The sequence below is a fragment of the Pseudophryne corroboree genome, chromosome 5, assembly GCF_028390025.1.
Source record: "Pseudophryne corroboree isolate aPseCor3 chromosome 5, aPseCor3.hap2, whole genome shotgun sequence".
Taxonomy (NCBI): domain Eukaryota; kingdom Metazoa; phylum Chordata; class Amphibia; order Anura; family Myobatrachidae; genus Pseudophryne; species Pseudophryne corroboree.
In genome coordinates this window covers 37,102,166-37,115,632 of record NC_086448.1, presented here as the reverse complement: position 1 = coordinate 37,115,632, position 13,467 = coordinate 37,102,166, and the positions used below count along the sequence as shown (strand labels likewise).

Genomic DNA, 13,467 nt, shown 5'->3' with positions numbered 1-13,467 from the left:
TTCTCAAGCTGAACTTATTCTGAAAAGCACAAGTACTGTAGGTGTCCATCATATATCCCAAATGATATATCCCAAATGATAAGATTATTTGCAGACATCGTTAATAATGTTCGTTAGGTGCTTCAGATTTGCTGGGGCAAGGGAGGTGTTGCACTGCCACCGTATAGGAGTCAGCACAGCAAGCAGCAGACAAAAATGGCTTTATTTCTGAACACCCTTCCCACCCAAACAATAACGCCCGCCACGCCCCTGGCGTCAGATAAAACCATCCATTCGCACTTACAGGCTTGCAACAACATAGTTTCAGTATAGCAGAGAACTACTGTACGTGTATGATACATAGCCTCCAGACAGACTGCGTTCCATGTACTGTGCATAATAAGGGGGTCTATTTACTAAGCTTTGGATGGAGATAAACTGGACGAAGATAGAGTACCAGCCAATCAGCTCTTAACTGTAATTTTTCAAACACATCCTGTAATATGGCAGTTAGGAGCTGATTGGCTAGTACTTTATCTCTATCCATGCCTTAGTACAATCACACATCGGCCATATAGCCTGTCTTATCGGGGAAAAACTACTATAAAAAAAAAAGTGCACACCGCCAGCTTCCGATTGCAGCGCCCACAATTACTGAAGCCTGTAAAGAGAAAAGTTGACCCAAACAGAGATACTTTCTAGATAGGAAGTATAAACCGTCCGCTGTCCCCAGAATCTCCCGCGTTAGTAAAAGCACAATTTATCTAGCTGAGGAACGTGCGCCGGGCGTAGAGGCGTAGTGTACAGGAGGACAGGCCCTGCAGCTACAGTACTAACATTTGGAGACGTCCTCAGGGTGGACTGAACAGACTGTAATGAGTTCTGGTACTGTGCTTAGCAAATCAGCAGATAGAAGAGACCGGTCCTACTATAGATTGTGGTGACGCCAGAGCTTTATATGCACATAATAACTGCACCATTATCTCACGCCCTTATCCCATAGAACAAAACTTATGTCTGGTTTTACATAGAACCACAGACACTGAGACGGAAGCATGGGTTGGTTACATATTACCAGTGAAATGCAAACATCAACTAGGTTTAGGAAGTGATGTTTTATACAGTACGCTCAGCAATTATTCTGTTAGGGTTCAGCTGCGGGTTAGGGGGATAAAGAGGGAGGGTAAGCATACTTACCTGACCTCTGTCGGGATTCTGTGCATCGGGATGCTGGTGTTGGTCTTATGACGGCCGGCACCCCATATCACACCCGTCTTGGGGGTAGGTTATCTAAAGCATGTAAAAATGAAAAGTGAAGGTGATGCCCATAGCAACCAGACTATCTGTTTCTAGGGTGAATTAGAGAAATGATAACCAGGATCTGAATGGTTGCTACTGGCAACAGCACCTCCATTTTTTATTTATAGAAGCTTTGGTAAATCTATCCCTTGGTGTTTCTGTTTTCTACACTGTATATATAGAGTGTAAGCCTGCGAGCAGGGCCCTCGGACCTCTGTCTGTTATTACTCAGTCACCTTTGATTACTCTTTTGTTCCTAATTGAGAAGCGCGGTGGAATTTGCTATATAAGGAAATGTTCCTATGAAAGGTTCCTGCTGGGGGGGGAGAGGCGTCCAGGGGGCCCATTCTCCTAGCAGCCATTGTATCAGCTCTCTGTCTAAAGCAAACAGCATCCTGTTGGGGAGACGCCATCACCTGTGCAGGTTCTGGATGAGAGCGAATCCTCTCCCCTATCATCTCTCGCCATCTGAGCCTCACCATCTGACACGCTGTCCTGCTTCATGTACAGTCCATGTAAACGCTTGTGTGAACCACAAACTGCTTTAATGAAGTGCAGATAAACTGTGTGATGTTGGGGATGAAAGTTACCTCCTAAGCCGCTGTCAGAAGTGCCGGCTTCTTTGAGCGTCAATGATTTTGATGAAACTTGAAAGGTTCTCTTCTTTAAACAAGTAATGTATCTGCAGCAAGTCTGCAGAGGGGCTAAGAAGCAGGCAGGCAACTAACAGAGGGGGAGGGAAACGAAATTCCTAGGGGGAGATGCGTCAAAGCTTCGTAAAGAGGACCTGTTGGAGAAGTTGCCCAATCCGACCCTATATGTCTTTATTCCCAGAGTTCCGCTTCTTTCTACGGGAAGGAGGACTGGGATTACGAAGAGGGATCTGAGCAGATCCCTCCCCTGCCTTCTCACTGCGTGACCTCATCAGTGCCACTTTCGAAACGCGTGGGAACATATCCAGCTCAGCGTGAGGTAGCTATAATCCACGCAGCATCCAGACAAACCAAATGTAAAACAATTATTAATCTCCTCTCCCTACTGAATACATTTAAGCAGAATTAACGCCATCAAATTAAAAGTATACCAGCGGCTGCAGCTCTAACGTAATGGTTATGATACATTATATACTTTTATTTGAATCTGTCCCAGTCCTAGTGGTTATTGTTTAGCGCTTACTATTAATAGACGCCAACAATAAAGATTATAAATCAAATACGGCACAACATAAATCTGCAGAATATAGGAGTTAGTGCGTCACAATATAATGCATAAACCCCCAGCAATATTACAGCACGCTGCAATCAATCATGTTCTGAAAGCCAACACAGAAGTGTCCACTTAGGAATCTCAGCGCTCGGATTAAAAACATTTTAAGAATTGTGAGATTTACAGAGATTTTTCCTCTCACTCGGAGACTGATAACATTTATATATTTTTCAATAAAGTGTTTAATGATTTTTTTCATGTCTTTTTCGCACTTACTGTACATACGTCAATAGAGAAACTCCATTTATCAGTCACTTCATATATTTATCGCATCTGTTTTATCAATTAAGTGAAAACCTTACATATTGGTGCGACACATTTCAAGAACAGTAATTACGGTATATTATGTAGCGGTTTCTGCTGTCAGTGACATAGGGGACTATTCATGAAGCAGTGATAAGAGTGGAGAAGTGAGCCTGTGGAGAAGTTGGCCCACCGCAACCAATCAGCTGCTCCGTAGAGTTGTACAGTATGCAAATTATAGATGTTACTTCAATGCTGATTGGTTGCCATGGGCAACTTCTCCACTGGCTCACTTCTCCACAGTTTTCACTGTTTCATGAGTAAACCCCAATGTCACCTAATCACTGAGGGACACACATAAGTCAGAGCACGGTGGTCCCTTATCTTGAATAATTAGAATATTAAATGATAATAGGGGTCATTCCGAGTTGATCGCTCACTAGCTACTTTTAGCAGCCGTGCAAACGCATAGTCGCCGCCCACGGGGGAGTGTATTTTCACTTTGCAGGAGTGCGAACGCCTGTGCAGCCGCGCGGCAGCAAACATTTTTTGTGCAGAACAAGACCAGCCCTGTAGTTAATTATTCTGTGCGATGATTGCTGCAACGAGTGACACGGTAATGACGTCAGATACCCGCCCAGCAAACGCCCGGCCACGCCTGCGTTTCTCCAAACACTCCCAGAAAACGGTCAGTTGCCACCCAGAAACTCCCACTTCCTGTCAATCTCCTTGCGTTCGGCTGCGTGACTGGAATCGTCGCTAGAACCAGTGCAAAACCACAAAGGGCTTCGTACCCGTACGACGCGTGTGCACATTGCGGTGCATACGATGCGCAGATTAGCAGTTTTTTCACTGATCGCTACGCAGCGAACAACGGCAGCTAGCGATCAACTCGGAATGACCCCCAATATACAGTGCAGTTCCAGGAACCCAGATAGCCACGTGCAGGGACAGTGGCGCCCCCCAGGCCCTGTGCAGGTTATACCTACTGAGCAACTTCTATAAGTTATAATGTGTGTCTAACGTACAGGCAACATTGTGACGTGTGCAGTGCGTTGGGTCTTATATATTATGAAATACAATATTGCCAATTTGAGGACATCTATAATTTCATATGAGAATCAGAAGCGGAAGAGCCGCTGTAACTCCGACACCGGCTGGAAGGGAAAAGTAATTATTTTACTGGATAAAACACATGGGAGGATTTCCGTCTCTTTCATTTCTAAATTACCCCGGTATAATTTTTAATACAACTTTGAAGCCTTCATGGTGCAGTAAATGAGTCCAGGAGGCAGTGACTCAACGTCTGCAGATTAATCAGAGTATAACATAGGAGCACGCAGCGATTTTCCTTCATTTATCTATATCACTAAGGTGAGGTCGGCCTGTCCTGGTGTTCTCTGGGTCGCTCAGGTACACGCCATCAGCACCGCTGGAGGAGTAAGTTCTTACTGGCAGGTGGCGGGGGGTGAGGATAAACGGAGATTATGCGGCATATGTATCAACGGGCGAAAAACAACCAACCGTCACAGGTGATAGGTCTTTTATCGCTTCGCCCTATACATCCAGCACAAATCCCCAGAGACTGTCCGGGCAAAGCGGTATTTTATTGGTAAGGAACTCTTTATTTCTCCTTATCAACGTATTCTGATAAATAGTGATCTAGGGGCCTGATTGTGAGTCTCACACCACGGGCAATGTTCAGAACCTCAAGCGATGTTCTGATACTGAGCGTGGCGCAGCTAAGACTGAGATGCGCAACCTGAGAAATGTATGGGGCTGTGACTGGGAGGTGGCTACTCAGATGCACAGAGACAGTTTGCCTTATGGGCGTGGCATGGGAGTGTTGGGGGAGTGTCACATAACTGGCTGCAAACTCAGACGCTTAATTGCGCACACTGGAGGCCGTACTCTGGCAGGGATTCTGCACCCAGCATGGGGGTGGTGCAAGTTCTGACTGAAGGTTGCGCCTCAACAGGGCTGTAACTAGAGGCGTGCGAGCAGTTCCATCGTCCAGGGCAAGGAGTTCTAGGGGTGGCGTTTTCACTGCCCCGCAGGCCCTGCATTTGGCTTGCATCGTGCCTGGAACATGCACCAGGCATGCACACTGCAGTCTGTACAGTCATTCAGAGCCTGAGGAATCACCGGGCCATGTGGTACTTCCCGATGCTTGTGGCCCTGCCCTATCAGTGTGATGTCATAATGTCACATGTTCAGGGGTGGAGCCATTAAAGGGCGCAGTGCCTCCCTGCTTTGGTTCAGTGTCTAAAGGCAGTATTACACAATTTTTTTCCTAATTTATTTCCACTTACGAAAAACTGGTCTTTTTACGAATTCAGTTTTTCGGAAAGTGATATATTTTCCGTTTGCTGTGCAGTGTTTAGCGCGGACTGTCCTCTTCTGCGCTGCTGAAAGGGATCAGAGCCGCCGCTGAAGGGGAATGGAGCCGTGGCTGAAGGGGGCTGAGCAGGAGCGGCGTCATCACAAGCCAGAGGGGGACTTGTGGGAGCCAGAGCCGCTGAATTTATATTGATTATATAAATATACTTGTAGAGTAGAGTAGCTGGGAAGCAGACGGGGAGGAGGAGCTGAAGCCAGCACTGCAGCAGTGATGAGGGATCTCATAGATCCCACCGCTACATGCACAGCGGCTGGTGCACACATTTGGGAAACTGAACGCCATCCCAGGATGACAAACAGTTTCCCTTTCAAACTACGGTCCCACGTGAAGGATCTTTTAACCAAACCTAGTAGCATGAGAAAGAAATGCCTTACCGCTATATGACTTGAAAAGAACAAATGTAGAATTACCACTATAGTCAACAATGTGTATAATTTACATTTCATGCATTAGTGGACAATATTTTGAGCGAAAACCTAAATTTATATTGTTTAATACTGTAATAAATATCCCTAAATTGTAAAGCCATTATCCCTGTAACTTTCCCCCTGCAGCCTCTACGGTTTGTTACTCTACATTGCGCCATTTATCACTAATAGGCAGATAGAATTCCCCATAGCACAGAGAATGCAATCGAACCCCTACAGTGGATGGAGCAAGTATCCATCAAACGAGAACAGACTGATGTGCAAGACTCTTGTAGAGATACCGTGGGTACCAAATCAGAGAGATATATTATTCTGTTGGTCTCTTTATATAACAGTGATTACGGAGAACCTTCCTATATTTTCAGGCACAAACACACACAGGACGGCCTCCCTTTCATGGGTTAATACTGCAGGCACAGTAGGTATCACAAATGAGATTAGGATGAAAACAGGACCCTTTAGTTGGGAACAGCAGTGTGACATGAAAGGGGACGATTGCCACGTGTCCTCTATTAGGAAGCACTTACACAGAATAAGCCACACATGGAAGCAGAAGAGCCGTAATGTCATTATCACCAATTTACACAGAAGCAAACACAAAGCAGGAGCCAAAATTACCGGCGTGATGTCACGGGATCTGGTGCTCGCAGGGCTGCGGACCCAGCAGCGACCAGCGGCCATCTGGAGGGACATGTTACGCTTATTTGTTTGAAGAGGCAATGGGGCTTAAACCGTACAACACAGGACCTGGAGGTCTCTAATGATGGGAGCTGTCAGAGAGAGCAGCGTGTCTTGTGTACACCTAGAGCTTTGTCACGGGATAAAGGAACCGTCCTCAGAGCAAATATAGATATAGGCTAAACAGCTGCTGATTATACTGCACATATAATAGTTTCCTGTAATTGGTTAACGGGGCCATTTGCTTTTTTGGGTCAATAGCTCAATTTTCTGCAAATAGATTCAGAGATCTGGCTTGCGGAAATAAAAGATGTCCAAGCGGAATATGAAAAGTAATCTATAAAGAATACTTATTTCATTTATTTTGCAGAATTTGCTAAGAAAAGACCATCTGAGAGACGATTTTGTCCGGAGTTCATTTTTCCCATTTCAATGAAAATGCTACAAAGTTTTAATCTACGAAAATGTTTTATTAAATCGGAACCTTGGGTCATCCAGCCGCACAAATGGTGAAATACATTCTTCGCTTGGAAGGTCAAAGCTACCAAAATCATGTGTCCCTAATTGCACCAACCAAATTAATGTCTGCGGACCATATAAAATTTAGGGGCCTATTTATCAAAGCAGTTTTTCAGAAAATGATGCAATTCCTGCATGACTGTATGTGTCACCGACACAACCAAACGCAGGGGATTTCACAGACATCTCCTGCAAAAGGCAAGCTACTGCCACAGATTGCAATCCCCACTATTACCAATAGGGATTCCTATGTACCAATCTCCAAAATGCAAAAGTTTGGCTCCTTTGGTTTAAGCCATTCTCCGATGTTGTATTCTCGTGATGTGACAAGTGCTAACGTCATGTTTCTCAGTGACCCAGCCCAAATCTCTTCGCAGTTCACTCCTTTCTCTCCGTTACATCTTCAACATTTGTTGCATCACCAAACCAGATTGGTAGCTGGCAATCTATGACCATCCGGGAGGGAAAGAGTTAACCAGAAGACGGCCGGAGAAGAAACACGCGCTGCGGATCAGTCAGGCAAAAGAGTCTGTGTGTCTCTGGCCCAGCCGACCCAGCCTCAGAATTCACAGGGCCGCTAATGTTTAACAAGCTGACAGTGTTTTCCTACATTAGTGTGGAGATAAGAGCGCTCGGTAACGCTGAAGACAGGGGACAAAGGAGGGGGCGTTGTGGATGTCCGTTACATTATACTGTGCTGAAATTATAACATACGTCATTTTCTTAAGCACAAATTGTATCAAGCGCATCACATGGGAGGGATGCACAGCAGACAATATACTCCATGTGCCCTGTATAACCGCCCTTACACTGGCAGACAATATACTCCATGTGCCCTGTATAACCGCCCTTACACTGGCAGACAATATACTCCATGTGCCCTGTATAACCGCCCTTACACTGGCAGACAATATACGCCATGTGCCCCGTATAACCGCCCTTACACTGGCAGACAATATACTCCATGTGCCCTGTATAACCGCTCTTACACTGGCAGACAATATACGCCATGTGCCCCGTATAACCGCCCTTACACTGGCAGACAATATACGCCATGTGCCCTGTATAACCGCTCTTACACTGACAGACAATATACGCCATGTGCCCTGTATAACCGCCCTTACACTGGCAGACAATATACGCCATGTGCCCCGTATAACCGCCCTTACACTGGCAGACAATATACGCCATGTGCCCTGTATAACCGCCCTTATGGGCCCACTGTGGCCTTCTAAAAGACCTGTATTCGGGTCTCTATCATGTGCGTCCACGATGTTCGTTTGTAAGCATCATGTGACCATCCAACTGTGGGAGAACTACAAGTCCCAGCATGCAGTTATCTTTAGAGACTTGATGTTCCATAACCGTTGGAAGGGCTAAGAAGGAGAGTTACGTGCATGCTCCCAACTCTCTCCCCTTAGATGGGAAAGTGCCAGTGTGTCCCCTGGATCAGCACTGCTGCCGCCATTCCAGGACACTTGTGAGGTGGCATCCTAAATTATGCTTTCTCAATGTTACAATGTGTGTTTTGCCATCCTCCGGAGAAGTTCCAGAACTGGGTAATGAGAGGAAGAAGGGGGGAGATAGGTTAAAAGGGAGAAATTGGGAAGAGAGAGAGACGGGAGGAAGATGGGAGAGAGAGGGCGATTGGTGAAAGACGGGAGAAAGAGTAGGGAGAAAAATGGGAGAGAGAATTGGGAGGAAGATGGGAGAGAGAGAGATGTGAGCAAGACGGGAGAGAGACAGATAGAAGCAAGACGAGAGAGAGATGGGAGGCAGATGGGAGAGAGTTATGGTAGGAAGAGAGGAGAGGGAGAGATGGGAGGAAGAGGGTAGAGAGAAATGGGAGGAAGAGGATAGAGAGAGATGGGAGGAATGGGAGGAAGGGGGTATAACTGCCCTTACACTGGCAGACAATATACGCCATGTGCCCTGTATAACCGCCCTTACACTGGCAGACAATATACGCCATGTGCCCTGTATAACCGCCCTTACACTGGCAGACAATATACGCCATGTGCCCTATATAACCGCCCTTACACTGGCAGACAAGATACGCCATGTGCCCCGTATAACCGCCCTTACACTGGCAGACAATATACGCCATGTGCCCCGTATAACCGCCCTTACACTGGCAGACAAGATACGCCATGTGCCCCGTATAACCGCTTTTACAATGGCAGACAAGATACGCCATGTGCCCCCTATAACCGCCCTTACACTGGCAGACAATATACGCCATGTGCCCCGTATAACTGCCCTTACACTGGCAGATAATATATGCCATGTGCCCTGTATAACCGCCCTTACACTGGCAGACAATATACTCCATGTGCCCTGCATAACCGACCTTACACTGGCAGACAATATACGCCATGTGCCCTGTATAACCGCTCTTCCACTGGCAGACAATATACGCCATGTGCCCTGTATAACCGCTCTTACACTGGCAGACAATATACGCCATGTGCCCCGTATAACTGCCCTTACACTGGCAGATAATATATGCCATGTGCCCTGTATAACCGCCCTTACACTGGCAGACAATATACTCCATGTGCCCTGTATAACCACCCTTACACTGGCAGACAATATACGCCATGTGTCCTGTATAACTGCCCTTACACTGGCAGAAAATATACGCCACGTGCCCCGTATAACCGCTCTTACACTGGCAGACAATATACGCCATGTGCCCTGTATAACTGCCCTTACACTGGCAGATAATATATGCCATGTGCCCTTTATAACCGCCCTTACACTGGCAGACAATATACGCCATGTGCCCTGTATAACTGCCCTTACACTGGCAGATAATATACACCATGTGCCCTGTATAACCGCCCTTACACTGGCAGACAATATACGCCATGTGCCCTGTATAACTGCCCTTACACTGGCAGATAATATACGCCACGTGCCCCGTATAACCGCCCTTACACTGGCAGAAAATATACGTCATGTGCCCCGTATAACCGCTCTTACACTGGCAGACAAGATACGCCATGTGCCCCGTATAACCGCCCTTACACTGGCAGACAATATTCGCCATGTGCCCCGTATAACCGCCCTTACACTGGCAGACAATATACGCCATGTGACCCGTATAACCACCCTTACACTGACAGACAATATACGCCATGTGCCCCGTATAACCACCCTAACACTGGCAGACAATATACGCCATGTGCCCCGTATAACCGCCCTTACACTGGCAGATAATATACGCCATGTGCCCTGTATAACCGCCCTTACACTGGCAGACAATATACGCCAAGTGCCCTGTATAACCGCCCTTACACTGGCAGACAATATACGCCATGTGCCCCGTATAACCGCCCTTACACTGGCAGACAATATATGCCATGTGCCCCGTATAACCGCTCTTACACTGGCAGACAATAAACTTCATGTGCCCCGTATAACCGCTCTTACACTGGCAGACAAGATACGCCATGTGCCCCGTATAACCGCCCTTATATTGGCAGAAAATATATGCCATGTGTCCCGTATAACCGCCCTTACACTGGCATACAATATACGCCATGTGCCCCATATAACCGCCCTTACACTGGCAGACAATATACTCCATGTGCCCCGTATAACCGCTCTTACACTGGCAGACAATATACGCCATGTGCCCCGTATAACCACCATTACACTGGCAGACAATATACGTCATGTGCCCCGTATAACCGCCCTTACACTGACAGACAATATACGCCATGTGCCCTGTATAACCGCCCTTACACTGACAGACAATATACGCCATGTGCCCTGTATAACCGCCCTTACACTGGCAGACAATATATGCCATGTGCCCTGTATAACTGCCCTTACACTGGAAGATAATATACACCATGTGCCCTGTATAACCGCCCTTACACTGGCAGACAATATACGCCATGTGCCCTGTATAACTGCCCTTACACTGGCAGATAATATACGCCATGTGCCCTGTATAACCGCCCTTACACTGGCAGACAATATACGCCATGTGCCCTGTATAACCGCCCTTACACTGGCAGACAATATATGCCATGTGCCCTGTATAACTGCCCTTACACTGGAAGATAATATACACCATGTGCCCTGTATAACCGCCCTTACACTGGCAGACAATATACGCCATGTGCCCCGTATAACCGCCCTTACACTGGCAGACAATATACGCCATGTGCCCTGTATAACCGCCCTTATGGGCCCACTGTGGCCTTCTAAAAGACCTGTATTCGGGTCTCTATCATGTGCGTCCACGATGTTCGTTTGTAAGCATCATGTGACCATCCAACTGTGGGAGAACTACAAGTTATCTTTAGAGACTTGATGTTCCATAACCGCTGGAAGGGCTAAGAAGGAGAGTTACGTGCATGCTCCCAACTCTCTCCCCTTAGATGGGAAAGTGCCAGTGTGTCCCCTGGATCAGCACTGCTGCCGCCATTCCAGGACACTTGTGAGGTGGCATCCTAAATTATGCTTTCTCAATGTTACAATGTGTGTTTTGCCATCCTCCGGAGAAGTTCCAGAACTGGGTAATGAGAGGAAGAAGGGGGGAGATAGGTTAAAAGGGAGAAATTGGGAAGAGAGAGAGACGGGAGGAAGATGGGAGAGAGAGGGCAATTGGTGAAAGACGGGAGAAAGAGTAGGGAGAAAAATGGGAGAGAGAATTGGGAGGAAGATGGGAGAGAGAGAGATGTGAGCAAGACGGGAGAGAGACAGATAGAAGCAAGACGAGAGAGAGAGATGGGAGGCAGATGGGAGAGAGTTATGGTAGGAAGAGAGGAGAGGGAGAGATGGGAGGAAGAGGGTAGAGAGAAATGGGAGGAAGAGGATAGAGAGAGATGGGAGGAAGAGGATAGAGAGAGATGGGAGGAATGGGAGGAAGGGGGTATATGGGAAATATAGAGAGATGGGAGGAAGAGAGGAGAGAGAGAGATGAGAGGAAGACAGGAGAGAGTTATTGGAGGAAGAGAGGAGAGAGAGAGACGGGAGGAAGAGAGGAAAGGGAGAGAGAAAGATGGGAGGAAGACAGGAGAGAGATGGGAGGAAGGGGGAGTATATGGGAAAGATAGATAGGAGGAAGATAGGAGAGAGTTAGGGGAGGAAGAGAGGAGAGGGAGATATGGGAGGTAGAGGGGAGAGAGAGATGGGAGGAAGAGGAGATAGATGGGAAAGATAGAGAGATGGGAGGAAGAGAGCAGAAAGAGATGGGAGGAAGACAAGAGAGAGTTATGGGAGGGGGAGAGAGAGATGGGAGGAAGACAGTAGAGAGGGAGAGAGATGGGAGGAAGACAGGAGAGTTATGGAAGAGGAGAGGGAGAGAGAAATGGGAGGTAGAGAGGAGAGAGAGATGGGAGGAAGAGGGGATAGATAGGAAAGATAGAGAGATGGGAGGAAGAGAGCAGAGAGAGACGAGAGGTAGACAGGAGAGAGTTATGGGAGGAAGAGAGGAGAGGGAGAGAGTTATGGGAGGAAGAGAGGAGAGGGAGAGAGAGATGGGAGGAAGACAGGAGAGAGTTATGGAAGAGGAGAGGGAGAGAGAAATGGGAGGTAGAGAGGAGAGAGAGATGGGAGGAAGAGGGGATAGATAGGAAAGATAGAGAGATGGGAGGAAGAGAGCAGAGAGAGATGGGAGGAAGAGAGCAGAGAGAGATGGGAGGAAGAGAGCAGAGAGAGATGGAGGTAGACAGGAGAGAGTTATGGGAGGAAGAGAGGAGAGGGAGAGAGATGGGAGGAAGACAGGAGAGAGTTATGGGAGGAAGAGTAGAGAGGGAGAGAGATGGGAGGTAGAGGGGAGAGAGAGATGGGAGGAAGAGGGGATAGATGGGAAGGATAGAGAGATGGGAGGAAGAGAGCAGAGACATAGAGATGGGAGGAAGACAGGAGAGAGTTATGGGAGGAAGACAGGAGAGAGTTATGGGAGGAAGAGAGGAGAAAGACGGGAGGAAGACAGGAGAGAGAGATTGGAGAAAGAGAGGAGAGGGAGAGAGAGATGGGAGGAAGATGAGATAGATGGGAGGAAGGGGGGTATATGGGAAAGATAGAGAGATGGTAGGAAGACAGGAGAGAGTTATGGGAGGAAGAGAGGAGAGGGAGAGAGAGATGGGAGGAAGACAGGAGAGAGTTATGGGATGAAGAGGAGAGGGAGAGAGAGATGGGAGGTAGAGAGAAGAGAGATAAGGGAGGAAGAGGGGATAGATAGGAAAGAAAGAGAGATGGGAGGAAGAGAGCAGAGAGAGATTGGAGGAAGACAGGAGAGAGTTATGGGAGGAAGAGAGGAGAGGGAGAGAGAGAGAGATAGGAGGAAGACGGGAGAGTTATGGGAGGAAGAGAGGAGAGAGAGGGCGATGAGTGAAAGACGGGAGAGAGAGTTGGGAGGAAAATGGGAGAGAGAATTGGGAGGAAGATGGGAGAGAGAGAAAGATGGGAGCAAGACGGGAGAGAGACAGATAGAAGCAAGACGGGAGAGAGATGGGAGGCAGATGGGAGAGAGTTATGGTAGGAAGAGAGGAGAGGGAGAGATGGGAGGAAGAGGGTAGAGAGAGATGGGAGGAAGAGGATAGAGAGATGGGAGGAAGAGGGGGTATATGGGAAAGATAGAGAGATGGGAGGAAGAGAGGAGAGAGAGATGAGAGGAAGACAGGAGAGAGTTAT

At 47.5% G+C, this 13,467-nt stretch overlaps 1 protein-coding gene across 2 annotated transcripts in view; it reads right to left on the bottom strand.

Moving 5' to 3' along the window:
• The window catches only part of TRAPPC9 (trafficking protein particle complex subunit 9), a 1,110,831-nt gene that overhangs the window by 13,401 nt on the left and 1,083,963 nt on the right, over positions 1 to 13,467 (bottom strand). The window lies entirely within an intron of this gene.